This window comes from Petaurus breviceps, unplaced genomic scaffold, assembly GCF_028583685.1.
Source record: "Petaurus breviceps papuanus isolate PSGF00001 unplaced genomic scaffold, PetGlider_PUasm1.0 90842, whole genome shotgun sequence".
In the NCBI taxonomy this organism is placed as follows: Eukaryota; Metazoa; Chordata; class Mammalia; order Diprotodontia; family Petauridae; genus Petaurus; species Petaurus breviceps.
Genome location: NW_027187358.1, coordinates 5,118,361 through 5,138,144, shown reverse-complemented (window position 1 = coordinate 5,138,144; position 19,784 = coordinate 5,118,361). Strand labels below are relative to the sequence as shown.

The 19,784-nt window shown below is 41.5% G+C and overlaps 1 long non-coding RNA gene across 1 annotated transcript; it reads right to left on the bottom strand.

Annotated features, from left to right (window-relative positions):
- Positions 1 to 6,591: 6,591 nt before the first annotated feature.
- LOC138148777 (uncharacterized) lies at positions 6,592 to 18,399 on the bottom strand. Its single transcript, XR_011165165.1, has 2 exons — positions 17,998 to 18,399; positions 6,592 to 7,061 (listed from the first exon to the last, which is right to left on the bottom strand). It is a non-coding gene; the product is annotated as an uncharacterized lncRNA (long non-coding RNA).
- Between the last annotated feature and the right edge of the window lie 1,385 nt (positions 18,400 to 19,784).

The following is a 19,784-nucleotide window of genomic DNA, read 5'->3' as shown; positions in this document are numbered from 1 at the left end:
TATGTGAGGGTGTGCATATGTGTGTACGTGTATACATAGACAAAGGGCACAGGATGGTTTGAATTTGAATGGATGATATCTTTTTTTTTAAGCAATTGGGATTAAGTAACTTGCCCAAGGTTACATGGCCAGTTTTGCGCATGCGCGCACGTATGTGCATGCGTGTGTGCGTGTGTGTGTTAAGTATCTGAGGTCGGAACCGATCCCAGGTCCTCCCAACTATGGGGCTGGCACTCTTACTCACTGCACTACCTAGCCTCCCCAGGGATGATATTTTAAAAATAAAATTAAGAGGTGAGAGAGGAATATATTGGGAGAAGGACAAAGGGACAGATAGATTAGGGTAACTTATCTCATATAAAAGAGGCAAGAGAACACTTACAATGGAGGGGAAGAGCAAGAAGGTGAAAGGGAATGGGTCAACCTTACCCTCATTGAATTTAGCTTAAGGAGGGAATAACACACATTCAACTGGGTATCTTACCCTACAGGAAAGCAGGGGGGAGGGGAAAAGAAGGGGGGTGATGGAAGGAAGGGAAGATTGGGAGAGAAGGTAGTTAGAAGCAAACACTTTTGAAAAGGGACAGGGTCAAAGGAGAAAATAGAATAAGTGGGGGCCAGGATAGGATGGAGGGAAATATAGTTAGTCTTTCACAATATAACTACTATGAAAATGTTTTGTATAACTACACATGTACAACCTATGTTGAATTGCTTGTCTTCCCAATGGGGGTCAAAGTTTCAAAAAACAAATGTTAATGCATGTTATATGCAACTGAGAAATAAGATATATGGGCACTGGGGTATAGAAATCCATCTTGCCCTACTAGAAAGTTGGGAGGGAGATGGGGGAGGATATAAGAGAGATTAGGGGAAGGGGTATTCAGTAGGCACGCTATTTTTGGGTGGGGGATAGGGGAGAGATGAAGAGAAAAATTGGTAACTCAAAATCTTGTGGAAATGAATGCTAAAAACTAAAAATACATAAATTGGCAAAGTAAAAAAAAAGAATTAATAAGAGAGGAGATTGATGACAGATGAATCAGTCAAGGATGGTTTGGTGGAAGAGTTGTTGTATTACCTTTATATTTCCCAATAGTACTGTGTACAGTACTATAAAAGCATTAGGCATTCAAGGAATACCAAGGACAAAGGCTAAGACAGTAGAACAGAGGAATTTGGAATCAGAGGGTCCAAGTTCAAATTACAACTCAGCTATTAGCTGAGTGACCTTGGGTTTGTCACAACCTCTCTGGACTCTCAAAATGAGGGGACCAGACAAAATGGCCTGTGAGGTCCTTTACAACTCTAAACCTAAGACCTTATCACCCCCATTTTATACACAAGGAAGCAAACTGACCTGCACGGAGAATGAGTGGCAGAGCAGAGATTAGAACCCACTTGTCCTGATTCACAGCTCCAGGCCCTTTCCACAGGACTGATGTGCTCTCAGCTCCAGAGGCTAGATGAATCCAGAGAGTGACAAAGCAGTCTGAGGCCACCTGGAGGAGTGAGGCCAGGCCAGAAGGAAGTATGGTGTTGTCAATCTTTCCAGTTAAAACTAATTCTTTTTTTTATTATTAATTTGTTTGTTTATTTTAGTTTACAAGATTCAATTCCACAATTCCTTGAGTTTCAAATTCTGTCCCCCTTCCTCCCCTCCCCCCCATGGTGGCATACAGTCAAGTATAGGATCTGTAAATACTTTCACATTAGACATTAGTCAGGTTATAAAGACGGATTGTATGAGATGGAATGAAAAATGGTAAAGAGGAAATAAAACCAAACAAGAAAGAGAAAAAGATCAGGTAGTTTGCTTCAATCTGGATTCAAACTCAAAGTATTACAAAGTAAAACAAAGTATTATTCTTGAGATAAGTTGCTGTAGTCTTTTTGCTAATATTTTATTTAAAATTTTTGCATCTATATTCATGAGGGAGATTGGTCTATAATTTTCTTTCTCTGTTTTATCTCTTTCTGATTTAGGTATCAGTACCATATTTGTGTCATAAAAAGAATTTGGTAAGACTCCTTCTTCACTAATGTTCCCAAATAGTTTGTAGAGTATTGGAATCAATTGTTCTTTAAATGTTTGATAGAATTCCCTAGTAAATCCATTTGGCCCTGGAGATTTTTTCCTAGGGAGTTGACTGATGGCTTGTTCAATTTCTTTTTCTGAGATGGGGTTATTTAAGTAATTTACTTCCTCTTCAATTAATCTGGGCAACTTGTATTTTTGTAATTATTCATCCATTTCCCTAAGATTGTCAAATTTATGTGCATACAATTGAGAAGAATAATTCCTAATTATTGTTTTGGTTTTCTCTTCATTGGAGGTAGATTTACTCTTTTCATTTTTGATTCTCATAATTTGCTTTTCTTCTTTCTTTCTTTTTATCATATTGACTAAGGGTCTATCAATTTTATTGGTTTTTTAATAAAACCAGCTCAGTTTTATTTATTAATTCAATAGTTTTCTTAATTTCAATTTTATTTATCTCTCCTTTGGTTTTCAATATTTCTAATTTAGTATTTAATTGTTGATTTTGAATTTGTTCTTTTTCTAGGTTTTTCAATTGCATGCCCAATTCATTGACCTTCCTTTTCTCTAATTTAATCATGTATGCACTCAGGGATATAAAACTTCCCCTAAGACCTGCCTTTAATGCATCCCACAAATTTTGGTATGCTGTCTCATTATTATCATTCGCTTGAATGAAATTATTGATGGTTTCTATAATTTCTTGTTTGACCCACTCATTCTTTAGGATTAAATTGTTTAATTTCCAATTAGTTTTTAGTCTGTCTTTCCATGGCCCTTTACTGCATATAGTTTTTATTGCATCATGATCTGAGAAGGATGCATTTAATATTTCTGTCTTTCTGCGCAGAATTGTGAGGTTTTTATGCCCTAGAACATGGTTGATTTTTGAGTATGTGCCATGAACTGCTGAGAAGAAAGTATGTTCCTTTTTATCCCCATTCAGTTTTCTCCAGAGATCTATCATATCTAGCCTCTCTAAAATTCTCTTCACCTCCTTAACTTCTTTCTTGTTTATTTTGAGGTTAGATTGATCAAGTTCAGAGAGAGGGAGATTAAGGTCCCCCACTAGTATAGTTTTGCTATTTCTTCCTCTAATTCCCTTAACTTCTCTAGGAATTTGGACGCTACACCACTTGGTGTTAAGTAATGACATTGCTTCATTCTCGATGGTGCCTTTTAGCAGGATATAGTTTCCTTCCTTATCTCTTTTAATTAGATCTATTTTTGCTTTTGCTTTATCTGATATAAGGATTGCTACCCCTGCTTTTTTTTACTTTAGCTGAGTCATAATATATTCTACTCCAGCCTTTTACCTTTACCCTCTGGGTATCCCTTTGTTTCAACCGTGTTTCTTGTAGACGGCATATTGTAGGATTATGGTTTTTAATCCATTCTGCTATCTGCCTCTGTTTTATGGGAGAGTTCATCCCATTCACATTCACAGTAAAGATGACTATCTGTCCCTTCCCCTCCATCCTATTCCCTCCCCTGCTTATGGTTTTGTTTCTTTCTTCTCCCTTCTCCTCCTTGAGGGTTTTCCTTTTGACCACCACCTCCCTCAGTGTTCCCTCCTGGTAACCCCCCCTTCTTTACCTACCCTCTCCCCTTACTATTATTTCCCTCCCCTCTAATACCCTCCCTTTTTATGCCTTCCTTACCCTCCTATTGCCTATAGGACACAATAGATTTTCATACTTATCAGAGTATGTTATTCCCCCTTTCACCGCAAACCAATGAGAGTAAATTTCATATAGTGCTCTTCTCCCTCTCTCCTTTCCCTCTATTTAATGTTTTCATGTCTTTTCACGTTAGAATCTTAAATTTAACTTATTATGTTGATCCCTCTTTGAACCAGAACCAGTAAGAATAACGTTCAAATGATGTTCCTCTCCCTTTTTCCTTCCCCTCTACTATAGTGTGTTTTTATGCCTCTTCATATGGCATAATTTACCTTTTTCTATCTCATTCTTTCCTTTTATCCCATTGCAGTCCCTTTGACCCCCTTTATAAGTTTTTTTTTTTATCATCAGGTTAGTTCATTTATACCCACACCCTCTATCTATGTATAACCCTTTTAAGGGTCATGATAATCATATAAATTTCGATATTGACAGTTATCAGCTTCTCATATAGGGATGTGAATATTTTGCTCTTTTGCATCCCAAGTTATGTGCGTGTGTGCATGTGTGTATGTGTGAGTGTGTGTTTTCCCTGTTTACCTTTTTTGTCTTTCTTGAGTCTTGTAATTGGAGATCAAATTTTCCATTGAGCTTTGGCTTTTTCATCAGGAAAATCTGGAAGTCCCTTATTTCATTAAATGACCATCTCCTTGCCTGAAAGATTATGCTCTGTTTTGCTGGGTAGTTAATCCTGGGTTGCAGTCCTAGCTCTTTTGCCCAGGAAATATCAAATAGCAATCCCTCCGATCTTTTAATGTAGAAGCTGTTAGGTCCTGTGTGATCCTTACTGTAGTTCCACGATATTTGAATTGTTTCTTTTTGGCTGCTTGCAGTATTTTCTTCTTAATCTTGTAATTCTGTCATTTGGCTACTATATTTCTTGGAGTTTTCAATTTGAGATCTCTTTCAGGGGGAGTCCTATGAATTCTTTCGATAACTATTTTATCATCTGATTCCAGGACTACAGGACAGTTTTCTTTGACAATCTCTTGGAGGATGTTGTCCGGGCTGCTTTTTTCATCATGGCTTTCCAGTAGACCAATAATTTTTAAGTTATCTCTCCTGGATCTGTTCTCTAGGTCAGTTGTTTCTCCAGTGAGATATTTTACACTTTCTTCCAATTTTTCAGTCTTCATGTTTTGTTTGATTGACTCTTGGAGCATCATAGAGACCTGAGCTTCAGTTTGACTGATTCTATGTTTTAGTGAATTATTCTCTTTGGTTAGTTTTTGAAGGTCCTTTTTTTTTTTTAGGGAGGTATTTTACTTTTTTTACTTTTTAAGGATTTGTTTTCTTCAGTGAAACTTTTTTCCAATTTGGTCACTGTAGATTTAAATTTGTCTTCTGCCTCCCTAATAAGGCCTTTAAAATCTTTCTTGAGCTTCTCCAAGAGTGCTTTTTGGTCTTGAGACCAGTTCATACTTCCTTCTGTGGTCTCAGGTGTGAGTATAGAGTCCATGTTGTCCTCTGTATTTGGTTGTCCTTTCTCGCTATAATAAGCTCTAATCGATTTATTTGTCTTCCCCTTCTCCTCAGCTTCCTTCCTTCCCATTGTAACTTCCTATTTCTCAGGTTGGGAGCTAGGTTCCTGGTTTTTGGCTTTGTGTGCTGTAGCCTCTGTGTGTGTAGGTTGAGGCCAAGGCAAAGGCTTTCAGTGTTTCCACTAAGTTATGCTGATGCTCACAGAGTACTCTGTGGAGGAGGGGTGGTCTGGCCACTCCAGATTTCTGCCTCTATGCCCCTGGGCTACCACTCTGGCAGGCTTTTGCTGGTCAGGTGAGGTAGGGCTTGTTGGGACCACTCCCCCTCTTCTCTTCAGACTCCTTGCTGCCTCAGTTATACTCCTTCTCAATGACTCCCAAGCCCAAAGCTATTTCCACTGTCTCAGGATTTCACTCTGGGTGGGACACTTATCTTTGGGTTTTCTAGGTCAGGGAGGGGGAATTGGAGCAGCCAGAGTTCACTTTGTCATCCTAGGCTCTGGAAAGTCAGGCATGCAGTTTCTAAACTTCCAGGCTGGGGGCTGATAGCCCCAGAAGAAGCTGCTGTCTCTGCTGGGGGCCCTGAGCCCTCTCTTACCCGGCTCCAAATCCAACCCTTGGTAAGATGCTGGTGAGATGGCTGGGAATCGCCCTTGGGGTGGGTGAGTTTGCCTGCTGGGGCTCCTTCTTTCTCTGCTGTAGTCTGCTCTCTCCTCTGAGCAGCCCCCACGTGCTCTGTGCTCCCCCTGCCCAGACCCCATGGGCACTTTCCTGGGCTAGATTCTGCCAGGCTCTGTCTCCCAGTGGATTCTGACACTCCAAAATCCATTCAGATTCACTTTTTAAAGTTTAGTGATGGGATTCACGGAGGAGCTTAGAAAAGTTACTGCATCTGTTCGCTATCTTGGCTCCACCCCAACCCTAGTTCTCCAGTTAAAACTAATTCTGAAAATGTATATTAACTGCTGTGTGCCATACCAAGATGTAGAATGCCAAGATAAACAACCAGCAGCCCTCAAGTAGCTTACGATTGTGTGTGCACATACTTGCACATGCTTGGGGGGCATACATGTGACATATATACACATAAACAGAAATTGGGGTAGAATGTGAGAAGAATAAAGAAGAAATCCAGACAATGTGCTAGGAACATCTGAGAAGGGATAATCTGTTTCCAGATGAATATTCCAGGGGAATAGAGAAATTTGTCTGGAGGACCTGGGCCCTGAAGGAAGAAAAGGATGTAGACAGGTGGATGAAGCAATGCTAGGCAGGAGGGGATGGCCTCAAGGATTACATAGAGGAGGGAGATACCAGATAAGACTGGGAACAGTCTCTTTGTCTGGAATGAGTGATTGGGACAAGATTGTGGAGGAGATCATGAGTCAGTCAGAAGAGTTTGCACTTTATGTTAGAAGCAACAGAGAGTCAGCCACAGGAGACTTTGGAGCAGGGCAGTGACATTATCAACCTGTACATTAGGAAGATTGCATGGGTAGTTGTGTGAAGATGGGTCAGAGTTGAGACTCTGTTGTTGTTATTCATTCTTCCTTCTCAAAGAGGACCAGAAACATTAGCAGGGTGATGACTTGACTTGCAAGTGAATTGGATGTAAGTGAGGCAGGGTGTGCAAAGTCACCAGCCTCACACTCTTCCAGAGTCATCAGAGTCCAGGGGCAAGACACAGGTCAGGATGACAGGCAAGATGATTGGCTAGGAGGCTATCAAAATAGTCAGTGTTTGGGAGCATGGTGGCCATCCTCTCTCAGATGGGGGCATGGGTTGAGGCTGTAATGCCATGCCAAGGCAACTTCCCAAGGTTCAAAATACCAGCATAGGTGCTCTCCATTTTATTCACTGAAAAATTAAGAACAGAGATCAAAATATGACATCATTCAAAATACAGCATTTACTAAGCGTGATTCAATAATTTCTAAGTACTACCTGATTTAATCAAGTACTACCCCACCCCTGGACATTACATTCATTTAATCAATTACAAAGTCCCTCTTCTAAATACTACTCCACCCCTAGGCTGTACATTCATTTAGTCCATCACAAAGCCCCTCTTCTCAAATGGAGATTAGTTTCCAATCATAAGTAAAGTACATTCATTTGTTCAATCACAGAACACAAAAATGTTAAAAGTTCCCCACCCTTGGATCACAATTGAATCTACCCCAGAGTTACAACAAGCTTAAGCACAGCATTTAATACCCAAATGGAGGTCTTTTCTTCATCTTGACAGGAGGCAAGTTCTCAGCAATCTTTGTTCCTGGGGAGACAAAGCTTAGCAAGGCCACAAGATATATTGCCAGTGTCTTCATTAATTCATTCTCTGTCTGCAGAACAGTCCTAGGACCCCTAAAAACATTAGCAAAACCCTCTTCCAGGATTTCTGTAAACATACAACAAGAAAATCCTTCTTCAGGGCTTCTGAACCAATAGCAAGGTTCTAAGACCTCTGCAACAACAGGACTGTCTTTCACCAGTGGACAGAATTCACTCTCTGTCTGCAGAACAGTCTCAGTAGTTCTGAACCAACAGTCAGGTTCCAGGACCTCTGCAACAACAGGACTGTCTTTCACCAGTGAACAAATCTGGCAAAACAACATCAAAACAGACAGACAAAGTACCAGCATAACAGCCATGTCTCCTCAGTCCTTGGCAGTTCTGGGTAGCAGCTCTCAAAAGTCCTGGGCAATTCAAAGTGGCCTCAGCAATCCTCTCAGTCTCTCTCTCTAGCTCCAAAGGTGCTGCTTCCAAAAAGTTCTTCTGCCTCTCTCTTTTCTGTGTCTCTCTAAATTTACGTCACCAGCTCCTCCCAGTTCAGCCCTCTCTTTTCATGTCAACAAGTCCATCCCACAGGTGGGATTCACAAGCTCTGGGTTTTAACACAATCAAACCAAAAACCAAACCAATACAGGGGGATCTTTAAATTCCATTAATATTACAGAGGCCTCTCCCTTATTATGCATAACTTCTGGTGAAAATCCCTCACAAGGAGAGACAAAAGAAGACCAGGCTGCCTTGGAGGCTGAAGTCATTGGTGTCCTATTAGTGTCCAAGGATAGCTTACTTCTTTAGCTCTGTCCTGGTTTTCACTCTCCACACCAGAGGGTAAAGCTTAGCCTTCTAAAGATAATCAAACCTCTCCTTAAACCTCATCTCCTATAAGATGTCTCCCCTGACTATTCCAGCCTGTACTAACCTCTCTCTCCTTAGATCTTCAATAGATCTATGTCTCTAACTTGTCCAAGGCCACAGATATGGTACATATCAGAGATGGATTCAGACTCAGGTCCTTTGGGTTCAAACCCAAGGCTCCTTTCCCTATGGCAAACTTGTCCTGCTGCTGCTGTAATTCTCAATCTCTGGGAAGTCTACACATAATCTTTGTGATCATCCCCTGTCCATTCTATCCCCATGTGATTAGAAAACTGAGAGATTCAAAAGACTCATAGTCACTGGAGATTGGGAGATTATGGTAAAGTTATTGAAAGTGTCCAGAATCCCATGCCTCCTCAGAGGCTGTGATTCTTCTCCTGGTGAACCTTCTCTTGTGCAGGGATCTGCCAAAGGTGAAAGGCAAAAGAAGCCCCCAGGGACAGAGTCCTTGACTCCCTGATTCATTCATTTCTTCAGTCAATCTTTGCTGAGTGCCCACTATTTGTCATCCCTTTCCATGGTTGTCATCAGGACATAGAACCAGGATTTGCCTTTGAGGTCTTATCAGAGCATATGCCCATAGGGTCCTATTAGTGTCTATCGATTGTTGTGGTCGTTTGTGCCTTCATTCTCAAAGAGGACCAGTGCCATCACGAGGGTGACGTCTTGACTTGCAGTAGATTGGATTTAAGCGTCCATAGATAGCTTAACTCTAATGCTATCCCTGCTTTTTCTGCCTTTGTTGGCATAGATTTGCTTAAACATTTTGCAAGGTGATTTTCTTTTTAATATGCACTTTAAAAATAAGAGTCCAGATCTTTGGGAACCAGAAAGGCTTCTGAGTTGGTCCTAACATTTAGAGCATCTGCTTGCTTTCTGATGACACCAGCCTGCCTGTTCAGCATTCTTCACTTTGTTGCTCTCCCCTCCACATCCCACCACCAACTCCCCTTATAAAAGTCTGGAACTGTAGTTGGACTAGAGCCAAGACTTTGTCAGTGGCTTTATTATGAAGCTATCCTTGTTCTGCCCTGGTTTTGTGAGTTTTCTGGACCTCATCTCTAATAACCCCTTTGTATTTCCTTCTACCCTCCTTTCCATCTTTTTCCTTTCCCCAAGACATGCTGTTGGTTACAGAAATAGTGTAAAGTATCAGATAGAACCTTGGTTAGAGTTGGTACCCAGAAAACCCGAGTTCAAATCCCTCCTTAGACAATTACAAGTTATAGTGTCCACAGGCAAATCACTTAAATTCTCAGCGACTCAGTTTCATCATTTGTAAAATGAGGATAACATTAGCACCCACCTTAAAGGGCTATTAAAAGGATCAAGTGATATAATAAATGTAACACATTTTGCAAACCTGAAAGCATTATAAAAATGTATATTATTATTATTATTAGTAGTAGTAGTAGTAGTATTCCTGGAGGCATCCCCAAACGGTTTGAAGATTGAGATACTCTGAAAACTGGGCATTCACTGTTAACACACAGGGCTAGAATAGCGCTTAGCATGCAATAGGAACTTAGTAAATATTGAATTGAATTGATTTATCACAATCATAAAATCAGAGTCCCAGAGCTGGATGGGGCCTCAAGAAGTCATGTAATCCAAGTCATATCTGACCAGAAATCCTATCTACAACATCCTTGGAAAATCATCATTCAACCTGCTACTTGGGCACATCCAAGCATAAAAGATCACTGTGGCCTTTATCACTTTTGGACAGCTCTGTCAAGAAGTTTTTCCTTATATCAGATTAAAATTAGTCTCATTCTAATGCCACGTTCCAATTTTACCCTCTTGGGCCAAATCTTTTCTTCTCTAATACCCCAAATCATCCAGGCTTTCTAGAAGCAGCTGAGTGGCATAGTAGATAGAACTGTTTACCTGGAGTCAGGAAGACCTGAGTTCAAATGTGACCTCAGACATTTGCTTAGCTATGTGACCCAGAATTAAGGAAGACCAGAGTTCATATCTAGCCTCTTGAATCTTTCACTTAGTACCTGTGTGATATTGAACACATCACTTCATTGAGAAGCTAGGTAGTGCAATGGACGGAGAAGTGGGCCTGGAGTCAGGAAGACCTGAGTTCAGATCTAACCTTAGATATTTACTAACTGTTTAAGCTTGGGCAAGTCACTTAATCTCTGTGTCTCAGTTTCTTTATTTGTAATGGACTAAAAATAGTGCCTATCTCACAGGTAGGGAGTTGTTATCAGGATAAAGTAAGATGATGTTTGCAAAATGCTGCATAAAATGCTAACTATGATCATTATTTCTCAGTTGGAAGCTTTCTGAGGGCAGAGACAATGTCTCTTATGATCTCTTCCCCAGAAACAGGGTGGGTAGGAGATTTATCCCTTGCCTATGAGTCAAAGAAACCAATTCAAGTCTTCCTCAAAGCTCTCTAAGCACAGCTTTATTAGACCAGATGACATAATTATAAACTTTTTATATTTGTACATGCTTAGCATAGCACGTGGCATATAGTAAATGCTTAATAAGTTACTTCTTGCCTTGCCTTGCCTTACCTTGACCCTAGGGTTAACCTAATTTTGAAGGAAGGTGGCTGATATTTAAAAGAAGTATTAGCATTTCCCTATCATCATATAGCAGAGGAATGAACACTAGATTGGGTAGAATCTTTTAATAATAATAATTTATTTTTATACTTCAGGGATCTATGGGATCATCAATGTGGATACTGCCTTTATGGACAGAGATAGAAATCCTGCTATACTATGACTGAAAAAACAATTCGTCACCTGATAGCGAACCCATTGGTTATAAGCTTCTCTACACTTAGCTAGGTTGGTCCTGTACACATGAACTGCATTCATTTTTATACTTCAAGGTCCTACTTAAATCCAACCCTTTTACACAAAGACTTCTCTAACCTCCCTAGGTAATATAGAATCAGAGACTTTCAGAGTTAAGTGGGAGCTCACAGACCTCTCTCTCTCTCTCTGCTCTGAAACTCTATACTACTCTCTCTCACTGAATGTGCGCAACTTGGTTTTCTTTTTAGTGCACAGTAGGTGCTTAATAAATGCTTACTGATTAACCCTGAACATCTGACATTTGCTTGATATAATTTTTTGTTCATATGTATATGTGTTTTCTCCTTGACTAGAGTGAAAGCTTCTTGAGGACAGGGACACATTTGCTCTCTTTTTCCCCCACTAAACTTAGCCCAAGGATAAGCACTCAGTAGATACTCAGTAAAGATGTTAGATTGAATTCAACTGAATTGTGCACCTGCAAAATTTGGGTAAAAGACAGAAACAGGTGTTAAATAATGCAGGAAAGATTGTGCTCAGGGTCTTTCCCCTACACAGTAGCACTAACAGGGGTCAGGATCTCCCTGGCACCATCATCCTTTCTATAGCCTTTTCTTGTCTCTGTGCCCCTTGGCCCTCTGGCACTCAGTGCCCTTATGGGGGAGGTCAAGAAAGAAAGGGTCCAATAACCTCCTTCACATGAAGTCTTAGGAATTGAATGGATCAGCTCTCTGGAGGGAAAGGGATGGACAACACGTTTTGAGGAGCCTAAAGAAAGCTCTTAAGGAATGAATCTAATGATGGAATTTCATGCTCGTGACAAGTCAATGAGGCAATGATTTTGGGGGTGGCAGTCTTTGCTCCTGTTCTATTGGTCCGAATCCATGGGTCCATGTTCATCATTGCATAAAGTATCTCCAAGCAGAACAGTATCTTCCTTCCCTCCACTTTAGCCTTGTTCCTGCCAACCCTCTGCTTACCACTTACCCCACCCTCCCCCCAAAAATTTCAAAGAGGTAATCAAAGAATTTAGAGCTAGGAGAAACTTTAGAGATCACCTAATGTAGCACCTTCATTTTACAGGTGAGGAAGCTAGAAAGTAACTTGCCCAAAATGACACCGGCGATAAGGAAGAGAGTCAAGATTGAATTCCAGCCATTGACCCCAAATCCTATGCTTTTCCCACCTCCCCATAGCAGACAATGGGATTGCTTTGTCATTCTCCCCAAGCCTACCAGCTGTCTAGCTCTGACCATCAGGCCATCCTTCCAGGGTATTTGAGGAAAAGAAACTTTGAAAAGAGGATCCAAGGAGAGCTCTGGTGGGCTGGTCCAGCCTGGTTGGGAGAAGGCCGAAAAGGAGGAGGAAGTGTCAGGGTATTATTAGCCAGGAGTTTTGCAAACTTGCTAAAATTCCCACGTAGGGTTCTCCTGCGTCAGCACTTTTCAGAAAACACACAGATGGTTATTTATGCACCACAAGGCCAGGGCTAGCTTCCAGGGCAACAGGAAAATGGCTCTATCCGCAGCAGGGAGGGGTGGGGGAGAGCTGCCTGGGAGGCAGTCGGACATCCCAGGACCCAGCTGGCCTGGCCTGGCTGGCCCATGATAATCGCTGGGCTCTGCAAGCAGGAAGGCAGGGCGGGTGGCCTCACCCAGCCCCCAGTGCCCAAGCCTACTGAGAACTCCTGCTATTGTGATGGCCAGAGCTGTTTACCCAAAACCTTCCTTCCCCCTGCGGCTTCCCTTGCCAGGAAACCCGTCACCCCTCCTGGGAAAAGAGGCCAGGGGTGGGTGGTGGGGGCAATTGTCATGCTTCCAAGTCTAAAAGGTAAACTAGGCTCAGATAGATTTTATTCCAGAGACCCTGGAGCCTGATAACCTCCTTTTTATGAGAAGTAGAGAGGATTCCTCTACCAGCAAAAGAGAAGAAGAAAGATGGATGAATCTGTGGGGAGGCAGAGTGAGTCATTTAAGCCTACAGATGTCCTTCAAATTTCAGTGACCATTCTTTAGCCTTGAATACCCTTTTCACTCCCCACTCTCTATCCAAATGCTATCCATCCTTTGAGCTCTGCCTCCTCCATGAATTCTTCCCTGGCTGCTGAAGTTTCCACAGATCTTTTCCTTCATTGAAAGGGAGGGAGTCCAGTGGATACTGTGCTAGGCTTGGAATCAGGAAGACTTGAACTCACTGCTTGTCTTCTATGCTTATTAGCTGTATGACTCTGGGCAGGTCATTGAAACTCAGTCTTAATGTCCTCATCTATAAAATAAAGGAATTGGTGGCTTCCAAGTCTCCTTCCAATTCTACATACATTGATCTGAATTTCTACCCCACTGACTACTTATTATATATAATGATCAGTCTCTTCCCTATCTATTATTTCATGGGTTCCTTTTTTTCTTCCTACTCTATTGACATGTTGCCCAAGACTGGGCCCTTGGCCTTCTTGTCATCCCTTTCCATATTTTTTTTTGATAAATTCATCTACTATCATGTCTTCAGTGATGACTTCATTATGGATGTTTCAAATATGTGTATGTACCGTGTTTCCCCAATAATAAGACACTGTCTTATTAATTTTTTTGGACAGAAAAACACCAGAGGGCTTATTTTCAGGGGAGGGCTTATTTTAATGAACATTGACAGCAATTTTAATAAACAGGTAAATGTGAACAAAAAAATGTACCTTTATTCAATAAGCAAATCACTGGGGAAGAACAGGATGACGCGCTCACTGCTGCAGCTCTGATTGGATACAGCTCGGAGCGCGGCGTGTGTTTTATGGGGGGGGGGATGGTGCATACAGAGGGTACCGTAATGTAGCGTGTAGTGCAGGGGATCACCTTCACTACAGTAGCAATCTCGATAGGGCTTATTTTCGGGGGAGGGCTTATTTTAGAGGAATCTTACACAGTAAGGGGAGGGCTTATTTTCGGGAAAGGTCTTATTATCGGGGAAACACGGTATGTGTATGTGTGTGTGTGTGTGTGTGTGTGTGTGTGACCTCTCTCCTGAGCCCCAGAGGTACAATTCTACTAGGATGTCCCGCTGCCACATCAACATGTTCAAAATGGAATTTATTCTTTCTTCTTCTAAACCTGCTCATCCTCATGATTTCCCTGTTTTTGAGATGATTCCGCTATTCCCCCAGTCCTTCAAGTTCAAACTATCTATGCTTGAGTCATAGAGCTTAGAAAAACTGGGGACTATCTTTCTCAGTTTCCTCCAGGCCCATATTTTGTGGTTTCTACCACTCCATAATGTCTTTGGCTTCGATCATTTCCTTGATGACTCCCTTTGTTACAATCCCAGTTGATTCGCCTCACTACTTGTCACCTGGACTGTTGTGATCACCTTCTTACTGTTCTCCCTGATTCCACTCTCCCCAGACTCCAGTCTATCTAACAAACCGCCACCAGAAGAATCTTCCTAGTGCACAGCTCTGATCGTGTTACAGGATCATCGATTTAGCCCTGGAAGGAATCTTAGAGGTAACCTGGTCTTATCCCTTCATTTTACAGATGTGAAAGCTAAGACCTAGACCGCCCTGAAATGGGTTGTACAGACCACAGGTAGAAGAGTCAGTATTATAACTAACTTTTTCTTATTTTAAGTACAATACATGCTCAACAGTAAAGCTGCCTCTTCTATTGAAAACCTTTAATGGCTCCCCATTTCCTATTGAATGAAATTCAAACTAGCCAGCCCAACACTCAAAACACTTATAATATGACATCAAAGCTGTCTTTCCCGCATTATCTCATATTACACTGTTTCATGGACTAGTCTACTTTGTAATTGAATTGAGCCTTCAACCATTCCACATAAAGAGTCCACACTTTCCCAATCTGTGCCACTGGCCATAGTTCCCTACTACTGGTCTTCCACCTCTATAACGTTGAAATGCTACACAGTTGAAATGCCAGTTCTTCCATGAAGCCCTCCCTGATATCCCTATTCAGAAGTTTTCTTTCTTTCCAAGGAGACACTATATAGCATTTTGTTTGTAAGTTTCCTGAGCTCTGATCATGTATCATATTGTATTGTGATTGTAATGCAGGGCCTTTTGGAAACTCAGAGGCAGCATGGTGCTGGGGGAAGAACCCTAGATTTGGATCCCAAAGACTGGGATTCAAATCCTGTTTTTTTTCTCTTACTTTACTACTTGTGTGACCTTGGGCAAGTCGTTTAACTTGTCCAAGCGAAATTTAGGTTCCTTATCTTAAAAATGAGAGAATTAGATTGAATTACTTCTAATGTATTTTCCAACTTTGAATTTATATAAACATGAAAATAGAATACCTCACTACCTCAGGTTCAGGTGGAGTCTTTTGGGTAACCATAATTATGCACATCCCAGGGTACACTTTCAAATACAAGAGCCACAAATCAAATAGCAAACTATTTAATTAAGTCCCAGGAAAAGAAATCAGAAACAGAATCTTGCTGAGTACTTATCTCCAGCCCACTCTTACCCCAACCATATGCAAAAGAGGGTGTATCTTTCTACAATTGGTGGTGAACAAGTGACTGCCTCTCCAGGGAGAACTCACATGACCAAAGTTCAAAATTTGAGTCTCTTTGCCTGCAGGAACATGAACATCTCTTATAGGCTAATAAAGTTGTATTCACTCCAACTCTGGCACAGGGTTACCAGCTCCCTCCATGTGGAATAGATCTTCTGGTCCATTCCTCTAGAGTCTCTGAAGCCTAAATGTGGTCAGTGCAAGTAGGCAACAAGGTCAGCGTCTGCTATGACCAGCTGCATCATTAGTTTCTCTGCTGTCTTTATTTAGCTTACTCTCCAGTCACTAAAAAAGACATGCTTCAGGATTTGCCCTGATCAAGAGCAGGGCCATAATACTGTCAGCTCTGGCTCTAACTTTCTTCCTCCACTCACTCATCTGCCCAGCCTTTACCTCCTGATATAATAACCATATACAGTTATCCCTTCCACATCACCACTTTCCCCGTTGCATTTTGGATATTTTGCAGGATGGCATAAGAAATCAAAAGGGAATTTTGGGGGAGCTTGCAGAAGCTGTAGATGACACAGAAAAAGTTCAGAAACTCAGAAATGCATAAATACATATGTATCTAATATTGTGTAATATCAACCCAAATTGTATAAAAAGATATGGTAAACACCTCATAAAACAAAAAGGAAAAAACAGACTTCTCTGATATGAGGGGAGGGCCAAAAAATTTGACACAGATTTTCCAGATTGCAGGGGTGCTTTGCCCCTAACCCTTGTGATGTGGAAGAGATAACTATCTAGGCACAAGTCTCATGGCTTCTGACATTCTGAAGCTTGCTACCTTATTGCAGACATATTGGTAACAAAGTTGGGTAAGAGTCAGCCAATGTGGTGGTCTGATGTCCCTAATAGCTCGTTGTATGCTTACATGTCTACAATCTACTAGAATGCAAGTTTAAGGATAGGGAATATTTATCTTTTTATTTGCCACAGAACTAGTTCAATGAATTGCATATAGTAGGCATATATATGTATATATACATATACATGTATACACACATACATACCTATATGTATATGCATATATATATTTGTTGAAAGTCATTGGGATATTGTTTCAGGTTGTTTTCTGATTTATGAGTCTGTCTCTTCTATCAGGGTGAATTCTGCCCAGTGACAAGGACCTTGTTTCCCTTATCATGCCAAATTTCTTCCTTCTTTCCTTGGAATTCAGTCTCTGGAATATCCAGGAAGATACTTTGGGTTCATGAGGGCTACATTTTTGCAGTCAGGTTTTCCTGACTGCATTGCAGAAACCCAAGACTCAAGATTGGACTGGCTACTGCCTCTTATTTCTACAACCTGAACTCATTATGTAGGACCTCAGCCCCTCACAGCCCCTTATACCCCATGGCAGGGACTCAGTTCTGTCTCTGCTTCATCACTTTCTAACAATAACTCTAAGCTGAGTCATACAAGCCCTATTCCAGATGCTGCTGAGTTCTGAGCCAACATCTGGATAGCAAGGGAGGGGTCATTTGTAGAGAGCCCTTGGGGAGGTTTAAGGATTTCGCACATTCAGAGAAGGAGACAGGCTGGTAAAAAGTCCAATCCCAAGGGGCCTGTATGGGTAGTAATACTCAAGGTCCTGGAGACAGCCGGTACAGTGGCCCCCCACTGAGGTCCAGATTGAATCAAGGGGTGATTTGGGCTCAGGGTGCATCTTCCCTTCCCCTTCCTGTCACTCTAGTACATTCTGTCACAAACTGCAACGAAAACACAGCCACATATCAAAATAGTAAGAGGGAGATTCCAGTAGTGTATTTGAGAATAAGGAGACCAGAAAACTGGGGTTTTCAGAGGAGCTGGGGACTTTGGCTTGCTCCAACTAATTGCAAATATATCAAGATTTGCTGCTAATATTCATTTTACTGTGCTTCAAATACAATGAAGGCATTATATCCCCTCTTTTTAGCACAGACTCATTTTTTGAGGACTTGACCTTGAATGCCAGGAGAACCTGGGGAGAAGGGGCAGGGCTCCACTACAGGCCCTTTAACTATGGGGGCTAAACTAAACAACAGAGCCTTAGAACCTGGAACATTCAACTGTGGCCGGCTTCAGCAGAGAGACCCAGCCAGCACTGTGTGAGTGTGAATGTGGTTCTGTGTGTGTGTGTGTGTGTGTGTGTGTGTGTATCCCACTCCCTCTTGTCTATTCCAAAGGATTCCCCCCCCCCCAAATCAGGTCAACTTTCTCTCTAATCTTCAGTCTTTCCCTATCTACTGGCTCTTTTCCTGCTGCCTACAAACACAATCATTCTCCTTCACCCTTAAAAAAAATCTTAGTAGATCTTACCATTCCTAGAAACTGTCATCCCATATTTCTTCTCCTTTTTCAGTCAAACTCCTAGAAAAACTCCATTTCCCCTTCTCTCACTCACTTGTCAGCTCTTCATGATTTGGCTTTCCACCTTATTATGACTGAAATCACTCTCTTCAAAGTTACCAGTGATCTCTTAATCACCAAACTGGAATTTTCCTCTCTCTAGCTTCATCCTTCTTTACTTCTCTAGCATTTCACTCTTGATCACCCTCTCTTCCTGGTTACTCTTTCCTCTATGGGTTTACAAGATACTGTTCTCTGATCTCTCAGCCCCCTCCTCTATCTCTTTTGCTTTGTCTTATTATGCCCCCTCCAACTATTGGGGTATCCCAAAGCTCTGCCCTGAGCTCTCTCATTCTCTCCTAGGAGTTCTTAACCTGGCATCAGTAAACATTTTTCTTAATAATCTGACATTTTCCCAATATAATTGATTTCCTTTGTAATCAATCCAATGTTGAATTTATTATCCACTTTAAAAGGAAAGTAAACTGGATGTAACGAGTTGTGTAGTTTTCATGTACAATCAAGTCTCTTTTTCTCTTCTGCTGTGTCCATTGAAATGTGTGTTTTATTTGGCATTTCATCTCAGAATTTTAAAACAAATTGAAATAAGAACATAAAAATAAATAGTCCAGGAAAGAGGTGATAAGGGAGCGAACCAAGATGGTGTCTGTGTGAGTAGAGAGGTGTCAGATGCAAGTGGTGCTGTGAGGACAGAAATGACAAGATCTGGCACCAGCTTTGACAGCTCATTGGTTTTCCCTGCAAAGCCTCCCTTCTTTCCCACTTCCCTATTATAGTCAAGGGCACCGCCATCCTCCTGCTCACTCAGCCTCCCAATCTCTGTTTCATCTTCAAAACCTCATTTTTCCCCCTTGCTCCACATATCTGATCTGTCGTTCCATGCTTAGCAACAGCACTTGGCACATGATAAATGCTTGTTGACTTGACTTGTTGTCAAATATTCTTTCTGTGTTCACAATCCCTCTCATATATATTCTCCCTTCTTCTCTGACACAGCCACCACCCTAGTGCAGGGCCTTATCACCTGATACTTTGACCATTGCTGTAGCCTTCTAATCGGTCTCTTTAACTCTCCCTCCTTGACCTCATTCCATCCTCCACTCAACCATCAAAGTGACCTTCTTAAAGTATAGGTCTGGCCATGTCTTCCCTCAAATAACTCCAGTGGCTCCTTATTACCTCCAAGATCAAGTATAAAATCATATTTGCCTTCTAAAGCCTTTAATAACCTGGTTACTTCCCACCTCTCCAGTTTTCTCACACATTGCTCCCCTATGTATTTCACACTGACTTCCTTCCTGTTCCTCTAACAACCACTCCATCCCTCGACTCTATGATCTTTTATACTTGTCCTCCAAGCCTGGTATACTCTCTTCTTCCTCACCTCTGCCATCTTCCTTCTCTGGCTTCCTTCAAAATTCAGCTCAAATCCCACCTTCTGCAAGAAGTCTTTTATGGTCATGTCCCCACCCCCACTTCGCTGATAATGCCTTCCTTCCTCCATTATCTGCCATTCACATGGTGGGTATCTTGAATGCACATAGATTTTTGCATGTTGTCTTCCCTGTTAGAACATGAGCCTTTTGAGGGTAGGGATCATGATTTTACCTTTCTTTCTGTCCCTGGAGCTTAGTGCAATGTGTGGTACATAGGGAGAGCTTAATAAAAGCTTGTAGACTGACTGATTGGAAGGACGGGTGGGAAGGGTAAGTTAGTAACAACACTTAGACTGCGGA